This window comes from Anguilla rostrata, chromosome 13 (assembly GCF_018555375.3).
Source record: "Anguilla rostrata isolate EN2019 chromosome 13, ASM1855537v3, whole genome shotgun sequence".
Lineage (NCBI taxonomy): Eukaryota > Metazoa > Chordata > Actinopteri > Anguilliformes > Anguillidae > Anguilla > Anguilla rostrata.
Window position 1 is genome coordinate 27,755,057 of NC_057945.1, and position 14,181 is coordinate 27,769,237.

Consider the following 14,181-nt stretch of genomic DNA (forward strand, 5'->3'; position numbering starts at 1 on the left):
AAAGTTTAAATGGGATTCTTATTACATTCAAGTTCAGTTAAATCAATAATTAATTTAATGTATTGACCATACATTTTATCACAGGATGATTGTTATTTAGCTTTGTTTTAAAATAGATATTCCTTTGATATCTCTGCCAAGAACAAGTGCGGTACAATAATTTATGAGATAGTGTGCCTTCTGCTTACAATATGCATTATATTATAAAATCCTCATGTTACTTAATTGGGTCAACTATAAGGCTTAATTATGCACCCCGAACACATGTACAAGGGTTTTGTTGCCTGCTGACAGTACTCTCTAGTCACCCCACTACACAGAATCTATAACAAGGAAGGTGACTTTTCCTTCCATTATGACTGCTATTTTGATACAAAGAAAAGAAAAAAATTGAAGAGACCAAAACAATTTCTTCCTGTCCTTTCTGAAGACCTTCCAAAATGGCCTCCATCTCCAGGGTCAAAGACTCTGTAAGCCAATTTACTGCAGAGGCATGTACGCTGTCAGGAGAAGTCTCCACTGAAGAGGAATAAGGGCCTGACACAAGGGTCCATCTTGACAGGAAAGTATGGGGAGCAGTGAGCACCACACAATGAAGAGTGCAGCTCCAGACTAAAGAATTGTGGTTTTCCCTAATCTACCAACTAAAAAAGCTTTGACAGAAATCCTGTTAAATTGGACTGAGGGAAGCCATTCAATTAAGTAATATAGCAGTTTGGACTTTGTGAAGATGCTTGTTTTGTCTCACACACACACACACACACACACACACACACACACAGACACACATACACACAGGCATACATTTCACAAGACTCTCTAGTCATGACACAAAAATGAGTTCAAGCAAAACATGTTTACTGTTGTTTTAGCTTTAAAGAATGCTCCCCAAAGGTTGTGACCAAATGTGTGGTTGTTCTGATTTCACATATGTCTTCACAGCTCAAAATAAAAGCAAAAGCTATTGTTGAACTTTTGACAAAAAGTAACGTGATGTTCAAGTCAGGGCATTGCAGCCTTGCATTCGATTGAAATAGTCGCTAGGGTGACATCAAGGCTCAGTTAGGCATCCTTTAGCTTGTCTATGTGATATAAGCGTAAAACACTTCAAAGCGCAGCGGAAACGTGAACACCTCAAGAACTCCCCTGCCCCACTGTTGTTGACATTTACATTCCCCTTGCCCTGGTAATAATGATGGGTCACCCGCATTTAACACCCGACCCGCACAAATGACTCCCTGAGTACCCCGAGGGGACATTCTGACTGTCCTGTGTGTGGGGGGCCACCTGTTGTCACCTCTTAATAGCCCATCTTCATTACAGGATCCGGGAAAGGCCAGTGCCAGCGTGTCCGGTTACTTTTAAGGCCTGGATCTCACTGTCGGCGGCCGGTCTCAACTCAGCACAAAAAAGCACTTATTTTTGTGAAGTGCAACAGCCAATTATGAGTCTCATCTGTCGAGATCAAATTAAATTTAATCAAATGCCAATGTAATGAGCACCAGACCTGAAAAGCAAACAACGAATTCATTTACACTCAAAAAATGTGAGAGAATAAACTAAGAGGAGTATCTGGAACAATCTGAGGTGGGCAGCGCACACTCAACGTTCAGTCAGGTAACTGTGTTACTGCAGGAAGGACAACTCTGCATAACACTGCTTTGTTCTTTCTGCTGCATGTAGAGTGACAGTGTTCCTCCAATGCTGTACAACAGCAGATGTGTAAAAGAGTGTCCCCAGTGGCCAAACAATGCCCCCGCTGTCACTAGGCAACAGAGGAAAAGGCTCTCCCCACTCCACCATATACTGCAGGATCCAGGAAATGCACCTTATCTCTGGGTAACAGTTATCAGACACAGTCCTTACACTGTGACTGCATTGACTAGGCATGGTAGGTCTCAGTAAACATCCATGAGCAGGCTTAGTTCACTCTGCAAAGATTAGACCCTGCTTTCAGTGCACTAGACTGACGATGTAACGTCCTCTATCAGTACACTGCAGTGACCAGGTATGGTTATCTAACAGTACACTGCACTGATCTGACACAGTAATCAGTCTGAACACCGCAGTGACCAGGTATAGCTAACTCTATACACTGCAGTGACCATATACAGTAATCTAACTGCAGTAAGCGAGCACAGCAATATCTCTGTACTCGGCATTAACCAGCTGATTTCCTCTCTCTCTCTCTCTCTCTTCACTGCAGTGCTGCTGTTCCCTCTGCTGTACACTGTGATTGGCCGGGCGCTCTCTCCTCTGTTCCGGTTCGAGAGGCAGGTGATTCCTCTCACCTACCATTGTCGCTGAGTTGAGGAATCGCCTGGCTGAAGGTGACTGCTGCATTTCCCTTCAGAGAGCCGCTGCTCACCGCTGGGGATCGCGGTCCCAAGATCTCAGCTGTCAGCAACACAGGGCCACCAGGGCAGATCTGGCCTAGGAAGGTTTTACTTATACCATGACCAAGAGTTCAAAGGGGACATTTTAAAGGGTGTGGGCCTAGCTGCACAGAAGCACACAGCATCTGATGGAGTCAAACGGTGGAGATTTCATCCCAACCCAACTGCACCATGGAGACAGCGGATGGATTGAGCCTGTGCCCGAGGGCTATTGAGCCGAATAAAGGCAGTACACCACAGAGGCGGGGGGTATTTGTTTCATGAGCCCCCGCCCCCCTCCCCTCCAGTACCCGGGCTCTGTGAGACACACATGGGGGTTTTAACGATAGAGCCCTATTGATCGTCCCCAGCCCCAGACCCCAGGACATGTCTGCTGTTTCAGTCTATATTTGTCGAGAGAGACACTGCCTCAGAGCGAAACTAGACCGTCTCACACTACTTCAGTGCAAGCCTTCCTTCCTCTTTTCACCACATCAGATCATTAAACAGCGATTATTATTCAGGTCCTGCCACATCTTTGGAGTTAAGGATCAACTCTAATAGCGTGTGCAAGATGCACAGTTGTGGAAATTGGCTGAAAGTTTATTGTCAACTGCCCCTCTCGCACGTGAGGCAAGCGGTAATGCGATATTGCGTTCTATCTGATTTTATTTTACACCCTCAGCTCTGTAGTATTATGAGTCAGTATGATGAATGCACAGGGGCAGCGACAAACACTGAGTGGTTTCTGCTTTCACACAGATCGAGAGCGATCGATACTATGTTACGCCATCCCAACACAAACCCAAGGCAAAAACCTGTTCAGCAGAATGCCGATCCAACTACGTTTCAGACAGCTGGGTCTGTACCTGAGCTGGAAACCTTCAACTGCATGCACTGAGAGGGGAGCTGGCTACTACGCAGCCAAAATTTCAGCATTAATTCAACTCTAATAGAGTTTATATGAGTCCCACAGGGACCAAATACACCATAAGTGCAATATATACTCTATGTGAGTTGATTTGACAAGGAACATTCTCCTGTGTAGGACATCACACAGCTGGACCTTATCCCTGCCCATTGGAACAGCCCCGTTCCTCTTGAAGAGCCACTGTTGTTCAGTGTGGCGCAGCTGTACGAACTTGTCGTGAAGGGAGTAGACTCTGCTGCTTCTGCCCTAAGCCATGAAGCAATGACACTGCCCAAGCCTGATTGACTTCAAGCATGCAGCTGCATTTAAACAAGTACCATGTGAAATGTATGCTACTGCATTTAAACTGCAGAGCACAGAGTCATATGTCGCTGAACACTGTATGTTGTTCAGCCACTCTAGCAGTTAAAAACCGAGGTATATTTCATCACTAAAAAGATCATTCATATCACCATGATGCCTCTTTTATCTCTGCTCTGAGGAAGTAAACTAGAGTCCTCCCCTCCGGAGGTCTGTCAGTTAAGAGTTTCTTTCCACCAAGCTCAAGTGCTCTCTGCCTGCTGTCACACAAGAAAAGGCAGGGTTGTCACTGTCAGCTACTCAAACCTTGCCTTGTTTAGGAAGGCAAGGAAGGACTAAAAATACCTGCCCTAATCCAGTAATGGAGAGTGATTTACAAAATAAAACAATACAAAAAAGTCAATTAGCTTATTTTGTTCACTTGCCAAAACTGATAAAATATATATATTTTGTTTTGCACCAGTCAACAATGCCCCAATTTGTAACAGCTTTCAAGATATACTGTTCCTGAGGCTGTTGAACCCCGATGATTTGGTGAGGGTCCTGTTTACCTTCCTTATTTTGTAGTTTCAGTTAGTTACAAACTGTTGTCCCAGCAAGGGGTTTCCTGTCAAAATAGTAGAAGACACACCAAGAGAAGGAAGAGACCCAGATTCACACCGCCTGTCCACTTCCATATTGGTAAACAGCCGGTAAAGGAACGATTCCTGTTTATGTGACAGGGACATGAACCCCTGTCAGGAACAGCCTCTTCCTGAGATTTCAGACAATGGCTTCAGACAATGAGATTTCTCATTTGACAAGCATGTTAACATCTATCAAACAAAATACTATATTCTAACGTATGCCTTTCCATGACTTCTGGGTAGCTGATCCTGATCAAGCGCAGGCTCTGTGCTGTGATATGCCCCAGGCTGGGTGCTGATGGATTCTGACTGTGCCAGTGTCTACATGGCTGTGCAAAAGTTGCCTCAGCTATGCCTACAGAGGGAGGGACTGTCCTGATCTCACGGCACACCAGAAACTCCTGGCTGACTGGGTGACTGCAGTCTGCCTAGGTGACTGACTGGGTGACTGCTGACTGGGTGGCTGCAGTCTGCCAACAACAACTATGCGCTCCTCCGATACAATGACTGCACAGCTCAGAGTTAAAAAAAGTAGGGACTCCTTCGAAGGAGATCACGTGTCTGCATTCTCTACAAATATGACTCGGAATTTCAAGCTGGAGGGAAAATGGAGAAAAAATTATTTATTATCAATTTTAGTGTATTAATTACTAAATAATATAAAACTGTATTGTCTGTCAGCATTGCTGATGCATTACTGTTTGTATTGAATCTCCTTTGTGCACTACAACTAACATGACATAGCAGTTCTTTATTAACAGACACTACACTTAATTTACATGGCACACTGACATACTTCCATCATTCTAATTGTGACTGCTTCACTGAAACCTCGGATGTCCCTCCAGGGCACTCATGCGGCCATTTCGCAGATGTATGGGCTTTCTATTGATTTCCCACCATAACCTTAAAGATTACTGTTGACCCACAAACAGACACTGATTGTAAGTGTTGTAAAGCTCAGATTGACACAGGCTCCAACAATCAAGGGACAGCAGCCCAACTAAACAAGCACTAAAAAGCAAATAAATCCAACACTAAAATGCTCGATTTCATGCATTAAACATTATATATATTAAATACAACAAATGACTTGATTTCATGTATAAATTGCTGTTCTTCACTTTTATGTTCAGATATAGCCTAGCTACAATAAGTGCGTTTAATTTTAATTTTTATATTTAGCTATTGTTCTTCTGTTACTAAGTACTAATTATGCACAATTTAATGGGTTGATGCTGTTGCTAAAATTATTTGATGGCATTATAAAAAAACAGTATAAAAAACACGCAACTTGGTTAAAACCAATAGTTAATGAACAAAATCAAGCAACCAAGGTGTTGCTGAACCTGTGCCTTGGGCATGTTTTTCTTCTATAAATGTTCAGCTGCTACATGGGAGTAGAAGAACTGGTTCTCAGCTTCATGTTATCATTTTAAATCTACAAAACAAGCAAAGTAAAAATGCAAAGCAGGAAATACTCATTTCTCATTCAACATTCTGAATGCAGACCAGCTTTACCACAATATCACATAACTCTACATTTTTTCCTTTAGTATCAACACAAAAAAAGAGTTGAAATAATATACTGCCTGATGGCGTGAAACAAAGTGCTGATGACTACATAGCAAGGCACACAGGGAGGGTAGGGGAGGAGAACGAACCTGATACTTGAATTCTGTATGTTGCTCTGTACAGTGTAATTCCAGCAGGTAATACAGAGTGGTGTCTGCCCGGTCTATTTTTTATGTTTAAAGTGTTTATATAAAAAAAACTGTGTTGTATTGATGAAGCTATTCATGTTCCATGATTGGCAAATAACTCTTATTTATGCTGGCTGAGTCCCAGTGATGGAATTTTCTGCGGCAGTTAATAGCTTTATTGAATTGGAACTGCTGACCCCATTAAAAGCAACTGAACATCCTCGACTAAAGTCAACACAATGCATGCCTGTTTTTTTTTCTTTGTTCTGAACACATTTATGTGTGTGCGTGTGTGTGTGTGTACAAATGTTTGAGCCTTTGTGTCTCCCTGCCTGTGTGGACCCACAGTTGCTTGGCACCATGGACAACGCTTATTGGCATACTGGTACCTGGCATGTAGTGTATGATCAATTGCTTACAAGCAAACTGCAATGTCACAGACAACATTTATAGGTTTCATCGGTAAATATTTTAAAACCACTTTAATATTTTAGTGCCTGCTATGGCTGCTGGGTAGCTCACTGGGTTAAAGTGCTGCACCATGATTGAGCACTATGGGATATACGGGAGGGATTCAGTTGGCAGGGATAGCAGTGTTCATTGCTCAAACAACCCCTGTTGGCCATGCGGGCGGCCCATATTGCTCTCTGCGCACGTGTATTACTGGGTCTCCTCCATCCGTGCTCTGTGTGTGCGCGGATTGTGACTTTGGTGTGAAAGCTGGCTGACACCACTTGTTGGCGGAAAACCGTGAGTAGCAGGGGTCGTATATGAGCATGCTTGTAGCCTACACGGTTCACAAATTTCACATTCCAAATTCAGGAATGAGCGGGGATGACAGTTTTTTTTTCTTTTTTAAACTAGTGCCTGCCAACATTTGATGTATATTGTTCTATGTCATGCAGTGGACTTCATGACCTTTTTCCTGGGTGTCATATACATGATTTATTGATCGCTGATATTGTTTATTGTTTATTTACCCCCCCCCCCCCCCCAACCTACACAAAACACACACACACATACAGGAAACAGGAAACTCACTGACAGAAATAAAGGCGGTCATCAGCTCAAGAAGCGGTTCTTTGATTTTTTCCCCTCCCATAAAACCCTGTTCCTTTAATCAACACTTTCCTCCTGTGTTTACAAGGAAACAAGCAGGCACATGCTTATCAAGTACCACCACCAGCTCTCACAAAGCAGTTCACTAAGGCCTAGACCCAAGATGGGCATGATATGGCCAGTTTTTTTTGCTGTACATTTCTATTGTTATTCTTTCCAGAACAGATACTTCAGTCATTCCTTTCAATTGAGTTTTAGGGTCCAAAACATAAGGCAACAAAAATTAAAAACACATCAAAAAGAAAATTGTGGGGTTTTTTTCCCACTTACTGCCAGTAACAGGACATTTCTTTCTAATTAGACCTCTGGGCTGAAATTTTAAACTTAATAAATTAATTTGTTTTCTGTCATGGCAAATACATTCCAGCAACTTACATGCCTAAATTATATATAGAAAGCAGAATAAAATAAACTAGTGCAGTTTACTAAACTGATGAAACACGGCCAACACAGACACATACTTCAGCACAAGACCATTCACATCTCTATTGTCTTAATTCATTATATGATAGAGTTAAAACCCCATCATATAATTAATTAAATTGAACTTCATTTAGACGAATCAGCTGACGATTTCCTTAACTATAAGTACGTTATATGTGGTGTTATTTCGTAATTAGGCCAAATCGGTACACAAAGCATTGCCCCGTGGTGGGCTTTGGGACTAAAGCAAAGCACATGCCAGTTACAGGATATCAAAATTTGGGAAAGTTGTGCCACTTATTCGACCAGCAGCGGAAATGTATACTTGAAGGCGATATGTGAATTAATACAAAAATGGTTTTAACATCCTAATCACAAACAAAAATAGCATTCATTCAAAAGATAATGTCTGACCTGACTTTTAAGGACTACAATTTATGGAGTATTGATGAGTAGAACATGTTGCCTAACACTTATACTTCACTCATGTCACAACACGTCATATATTCCGGGAAAGCCAGTTCATTCAGTCAGAAATTTAGCTCTTGTCATTTAATTAAATACTGTATTGTAAAAGCAGTCTAACATTTTGTTCAATCGGGATCCTTTCACTTCTACGCGTAATACAACATAAACAATCAAACGAAATATAGCCCAAATGAACAGTTTAATTTAGTTAATAGGTTACTGTGCGTGGCTGTATGGTTTATGCTACATAAGCGAGATGATGCATTATGCCGATTTTTTTCCCCATTGATACTCACCCTTTCAATTACATTTCCAAAGCGCGCATAAGCGCAATATAGCTATCCCAGTGCACATCACAATGCCACAACCACAATACACTCACGCAAATGAACAAAGCCTCACCTCTTCTTTCCCGGTGGCGTTACCTTTCGATTCAGCTCCTCGATTTTTTTTACAAACAGTGGATCTTTCCTGGTACCACGAACCCTTTTAAATCCCCTTATTCTTCGCTTCTCTAGAAGTGCAGTCTACTCACGGAAACTCACTCGCCCGGTAAGCTGCTCTGCTGCTGTTTTATCAGGAAGCTGTCTTGATCCGCATATCCTAATAGCACACTGTTCAATCCATAGACACCACGCCTTCTCTTCTTGCCTCGCAGCCAATTTACCAGAAAGACCAACGCTCAACTATCGCCACTAATATGGCATGACCGCTATTGACACGATTACCGCGGCTCAACGTTCACGTCGTGCAGTTACATGGAAGACAGTGAGTTTAAATACAATAGTAACACACGGTAAGCGAGTCACCAGCGTTCGTTCAGCCCACCTACCGTAGGCTACTCCTGCCAATACAATAGCTTCTATAGTGTCCAAGGCAACACGAAATAATGATTGTCCCGTACTGCCAAGATGCTAGAAAGGAAATGCACGGGCTTCAGACACCAATCAGACACGGTTAATCGAGTTTATGGATTAGTATGGACAGTATTAATGACAATTAATAGTGTTCTCCACTTTTTACTGAAGAAAGAAAGATATATATATTTTTTAAATTCAAAATAAGTAAATCATTTAAACTATTTCCACATATGCATGCACGCCCACACTCACACGTACGTACCCACGTACGCGCGCGCACACACACACAGTCTCTCTGTTTCTCCAAAGATATGTTCTGCTGTTGACTACCCTTTTCCTTTTCCTCATGGCCTTCCTGTATCTAAGGCTGGTTGTTTGGACTTCCACAGGATGTTTTGTAGAGGCAGACCCTTCTTTTCCTCATGGTGGCTGTGTACAGAAATGCCCTTCCTTACTCCATGTCATCTCTGACCATCTGAATGTCAAATCCACTGGCAAACAACATGGCAGTCAGCAGAATGATAGACTAGTGAGACGAGTATGGTCCACTCTACTCATGTCACAGTGTTTTTGACTTCTGCAGCTTTCCCCTTAGCTCTTCAGCCCTTTTGTCTTTCATAGACCAGTATTTTTGTGAGCACACATTTTGTCTGTATAGGATTGTTCCTGCTTTCTAACAGTATCAGTTGAAATGTAAAATTTCAATGTAAAGTAACTTCAGCAAATCATTGTTGCTGTTTCAGATATTGGTTGCAAAGGTGACTGAATCATTAAAGGTAACAGGTTGGCTGCTTGCTTATGTTTGTCAAGGTCTGAGTGTCTCTGTGGAGAGGTTCCTGAGTTTTCAGAGGGTAAATGGTAAATGGACTGCATTTATATAGCGCTTTTATCCAAAGCGCTTTACAATTGATGCCTCTCAATTGTAGGCAATGGTAGTGTCTTAATCCTCATTAAATAGTGGGACCTGCAGTACTAACCATTTCAAAGCAAAGGGAGTTTTAAGTTGGATGCTATAAAAACAAAACACGATTATAATGATGACGTGATCATTTTAACCCATATCGACAACATATTGAGAATGACAAAATGGAAATATGGTTATTATTCCAACAATATTGATAATTTCCTTAATGGCAAGGAATCCTCTTCCTTTAATGAATGGAGCCATGTTTTACATACTGCCTTTGACTAATTTATAATGCATTTAAAAACAAGAATGACTAGAAAACATATCATATTAGCACAGATGTTAGGGCAAAGCTAAATACAAATAGTATTTTAAGCATTGTACGTAAGGTTTAATTTTCAGCAAAGCTCCTGCCGGAACACTTGGCTCATTGACGGGAGTGACTGACCCTATAAGGACAAAGCGCACAGACGCAGAGAAGGGGACAGACATGAGGGAAGGAAGGGTGTGTCTGAAAACCATAGAGTCACACACAATTCTGAACAATAGAGCAGTGCACAGACCCTGTGTAACTGCACCAGTAAGAAACAGGGACACCGAATCTCTAGCTGCATTGTTAATGGCAGACATAGAACAGCGCTGGTGGCCAACAATAACCGGACAATTCTCAATGTATTCTCCGTCAAAGCAGATTATTATTTGTGTCTAGGCAACCGACTGGTGTGTTACTGGAGTGGTGCGGTTCCTTCAAAGCCTAAGTGGATCCCTCCAGGGAATTACCCCATCCCCCCATTTTCTCGGATTTCTGCCACCAACCATAAATGAGTATCTCATTAGGCTCGCCCCAAAAGCGTCTGTGCATCTCTGCCCCCCCCAAATCTCCATTTGGCCTCAGGTGCAGGAGGATTAAAAGAGAGGCTTGTCCCACCAACAATTTTGCATTTCTTTATTCCTGTTGTTTGGAGAATTATTTTGATCCCTTTCCAACTGCCTCAAATGGGAGATGAAACAATGGTCTTGATTTGTCACAGAAATGGCACAATGACATTTCACAATGAATATCATAAAAGGTACAATCAAGTAGATTTTTCATGAGTCTGAGTGGACATTTCCTCACTAAACACAGTGACTGAATCAATGGTTGAATGAGCACACTGGATTCAAACAGCAGATGTCTTATATAAAAGGTAAATACCTTATTTATGCATGCATGTGCAAATGTGATGATCACCCACATGTACGCATGTGTACGAGCAGCTTGGATTTGTAACTGAAAAATATGTCAAAACCCATGATGAATTATATGATTATGATTATAGCTTATAGCTAGATGATTACAGCTTGTTTTACCATTGTGAGTAAATAAAATAAATCCACATGTTCTTGTGGCTTAGGGTAACTCTAGGGTTACTGAATGGCCAATTTTTCACTGCTATTAGGAATGTGAATATGCAAATAAGTACAGAAGACAGTGGTGGGATTTTGGCTTTTTCAATAAATACACTTAAAATCTAAAATTTCTATTTAACAATACATAAAAAACCTTTTGTATCTTTAAATGTGTTTCAAGAAGGCACAGGAACACCTGACAAGTTATGTAGACTCACATTAAAATGGGAAGTAACCTGTTAATAACAACAATGAACAATAAAAAGTAACTATTAATTTCAATAAGCACAATTTTTACTTCTACATATTGTAGGGTAACAATCTTTAATTAGATATGACCACTAACTGGCAGGTTGTGAAATACCAAGGCCTCATTAGACATGGTGTTTGCTGAATATTTGGCAGTAGAGTATTCATCTACTTTCTCAATGACTGTTCTCAGTGAACAGTTAATAGTAGACACTGGACACTATGGCCAACCACTGCTCCTCCTGGAGCAAGCACAAACGTGAAGAGTACTGCGCTCCCCACAGAGGCCATGAGCATCGGTACAGTGCCAAACCCATGGCCACACTGTCACAACCTGTCAACATCTCCAAGCTAACGCCTCACGAAACAAAAGTCAAAATGCTCTATTGTGAACCATCATTGCTGCGGTACATTGGCATTAACTCTGCATCCATGGCTTGCCAAAGTCATGCCTTTTATGTCACCCGAATAAAGAAACCACCACTTGGGTGGTTTTCTGGGTCACGGTAAACCATTTTGTTCCAGGAAACGTCTATGATTTCTTTGTTCTGCTGTCACTTAGTTGATATCACCAGTCTAGACTACAACCAAAGTCCTCAGTACATCAGAGCTGGAGAGTTAAAATCTACAATTCATAACTCAAGCCCTGAAGGGCAAAAAGAACAAACAGCAAACCCAGCTGCAAGGGAAGGATCCTCTTATAGTAAATAGGATGTATAATATTGAATAGACAAACAGACATACAGACAGAAAGACATAAATGTTTCCCTGGAAAAGGGGAATCAGTTAATTAAATAAGCATTAGGTAAAGTAATGTATTAGTAATGACTGTGCCCATATAAGCATTGGGATATTAGTAATAATATACGTGCAGATTTGGAGTTGTCAGCCTCTCTGCTGATATGTTTCATGCGGTTGTTTATATGCAGCTTCAGGTCATAGATATGTGGGGAATGTAGGCATAGCATGTCAGCACTGCGACCACCTACCTGTGACAGTGTAGTGCGAGGAGGCCAGAGCTGTGTTAACAGTAGCCATTCAAAGGAATCATAGGAAGTTTCAAAATGAAATCAGAAGTGAGGCACTGCTACTCTACCCTTGAATAAGGCACTTGACCTGGATTGTTTCAGTAAAGACCCAGCTGTGTCAATGGATAGCAGGCATTAATGTAAGCAATGTACGTCACACTCGACCAGGGAATTTGCTACGTAAATGCATAATGTACTGCAGATTTTATTTGTTACTACATGAATTGGTATCTTTGTGCCAGGTCCTTGATGCAGGTGGTTACCAATAATTTATGTAAGTGTGATATGATATGAGTGTGTAATGTATGAAGGCAGGATGTGGGAAAAATAAAACATTCAATATGTATCTGAATATATGAATATTAGTTTTTTTAAGTGGTTAAAACAATAAAGTATGCATCCAATAATGTATTTTGCTGTCACTGATATCACAGTGGACCACACATTGGAAGATTAATAATATGCTGGGAATTCTGCAGCAAAACCATAATTCAAGTTTTACAACTCAAACAAAAAGCCTGATCCTCAGAACTTTGACAAAGGATATGTATAGAACAGCAAAATAGGCTGAATTCAGACACTGTTTTCCTGCCTTACACTACCACCCAGTGGACAAAAATCCATTAACTGACAGGCTCACAGGAAAAGACAAGTAAATACTGTATACTGTACTCATCAATAGGAAGCATGGTTTTGAAGAACTGCAACAATTCTGAAATATATTTTAAAAAGAAACCTTAAAACGATTGACATTGCATTCTTTTTGTTGTATCACTAGATGGAGTTTTAGTGCATAGCAGTGTTCATTTTGATTTAAGCACACTTAAAAATAGATTATTTACCCCCTTAAATGCTCTAAAAATGCCATCAGGAACATTTCTTTTTGTGTGATTTGCACTACACATATTACTTTTTTATTCTCAGTTTCCCAGGTAGGCCAGATTCTAATATTCTGTATTTATCCACCAGCCAACAGACAGGTAGTGCTACATTTTTGCTTATTTGGTCAAGTTTGTTATTTAATGCTACGTTTATTACTGGAATTCAAATAAATATTTAAAAAATATATTATCATTTTTATTTATTTAAAAAGTATACCATTACTGCGTAAGCAGTGTTTTAAAAGATCCTTCATATAGCCGCTTTTTACCTATGAATAACTGTTTTCAGGTATCATACTGACTGATTTTAAAATGTGTGAAAACCATGACATGTATACAAATTGACACTCAGTAGTTATAAGCCATCCCTGACAGTTTAAAGAATTGGGGCCCTTTGTTGTATGTTTAATTGCTGTGGGCGGCACTGTAGTATAATGGGTAAGGAACTGGGCTTTTAACCCAAAGGTCATAGGTGGACACTGCCGTTGTACCCTTCAGCAAGGTACGTAACCTGCATTGCTTCAGTACATATCCAGGTGTATAAATAGATGCAATGCAAAAAAAAAAAAAAAAGGTAAGTTACTCTGGGTAAGAGCGTCTGCTAAATGCATGTCATGTTAAATAATGAATTAAAATGTGTATATCTGTTCTCTGTAAAATTGGGGTTACTGTACATTGACACACAATATGAAAATGGGCTTGCCGTGAAATTTACCCTTCTTGGAATAAATAAATAAATAAATAAATAAATAAACTAAAAAGAGTATAGTTTCTCAAAGGTTAAAATCATATTGCAATGTCTTCTAAATGTATTGTTTCAATTGAACTAGCTATTTACATGGTTTAACTCGCCGCATTAATAAATGATCGCCTATAGTTAACACACGAGTGTAAATATTCATGTTTTAATATTTATCTGCTT

At 40.6% G+C, this 14,181-nt stretch overlaps 1 protein-coding gene across 1 annotated transcript in view; it reads right to left on the reverse strand.

Moving 5' to 3' along the window:
- The window catches only part of frmd4ba (FERM domain containing 4Ba), a 51,457-nt gene extending 42,645 nt beyond the window's left edge, over positions 1 to 8,812 (reverse strand). The window contains exon 1 of the mRNA XM_064304327.1: positions 8,348 to 8,812. The gene's annotated coding sequence lies outside the window, so the exon portion shown is untranslated. The remainder of the gene's footprint in view (positions 1 to 8,347) is intronic.
- Positions 8,813 to 14,181: the final 5,369 nt, after the last annotated feature.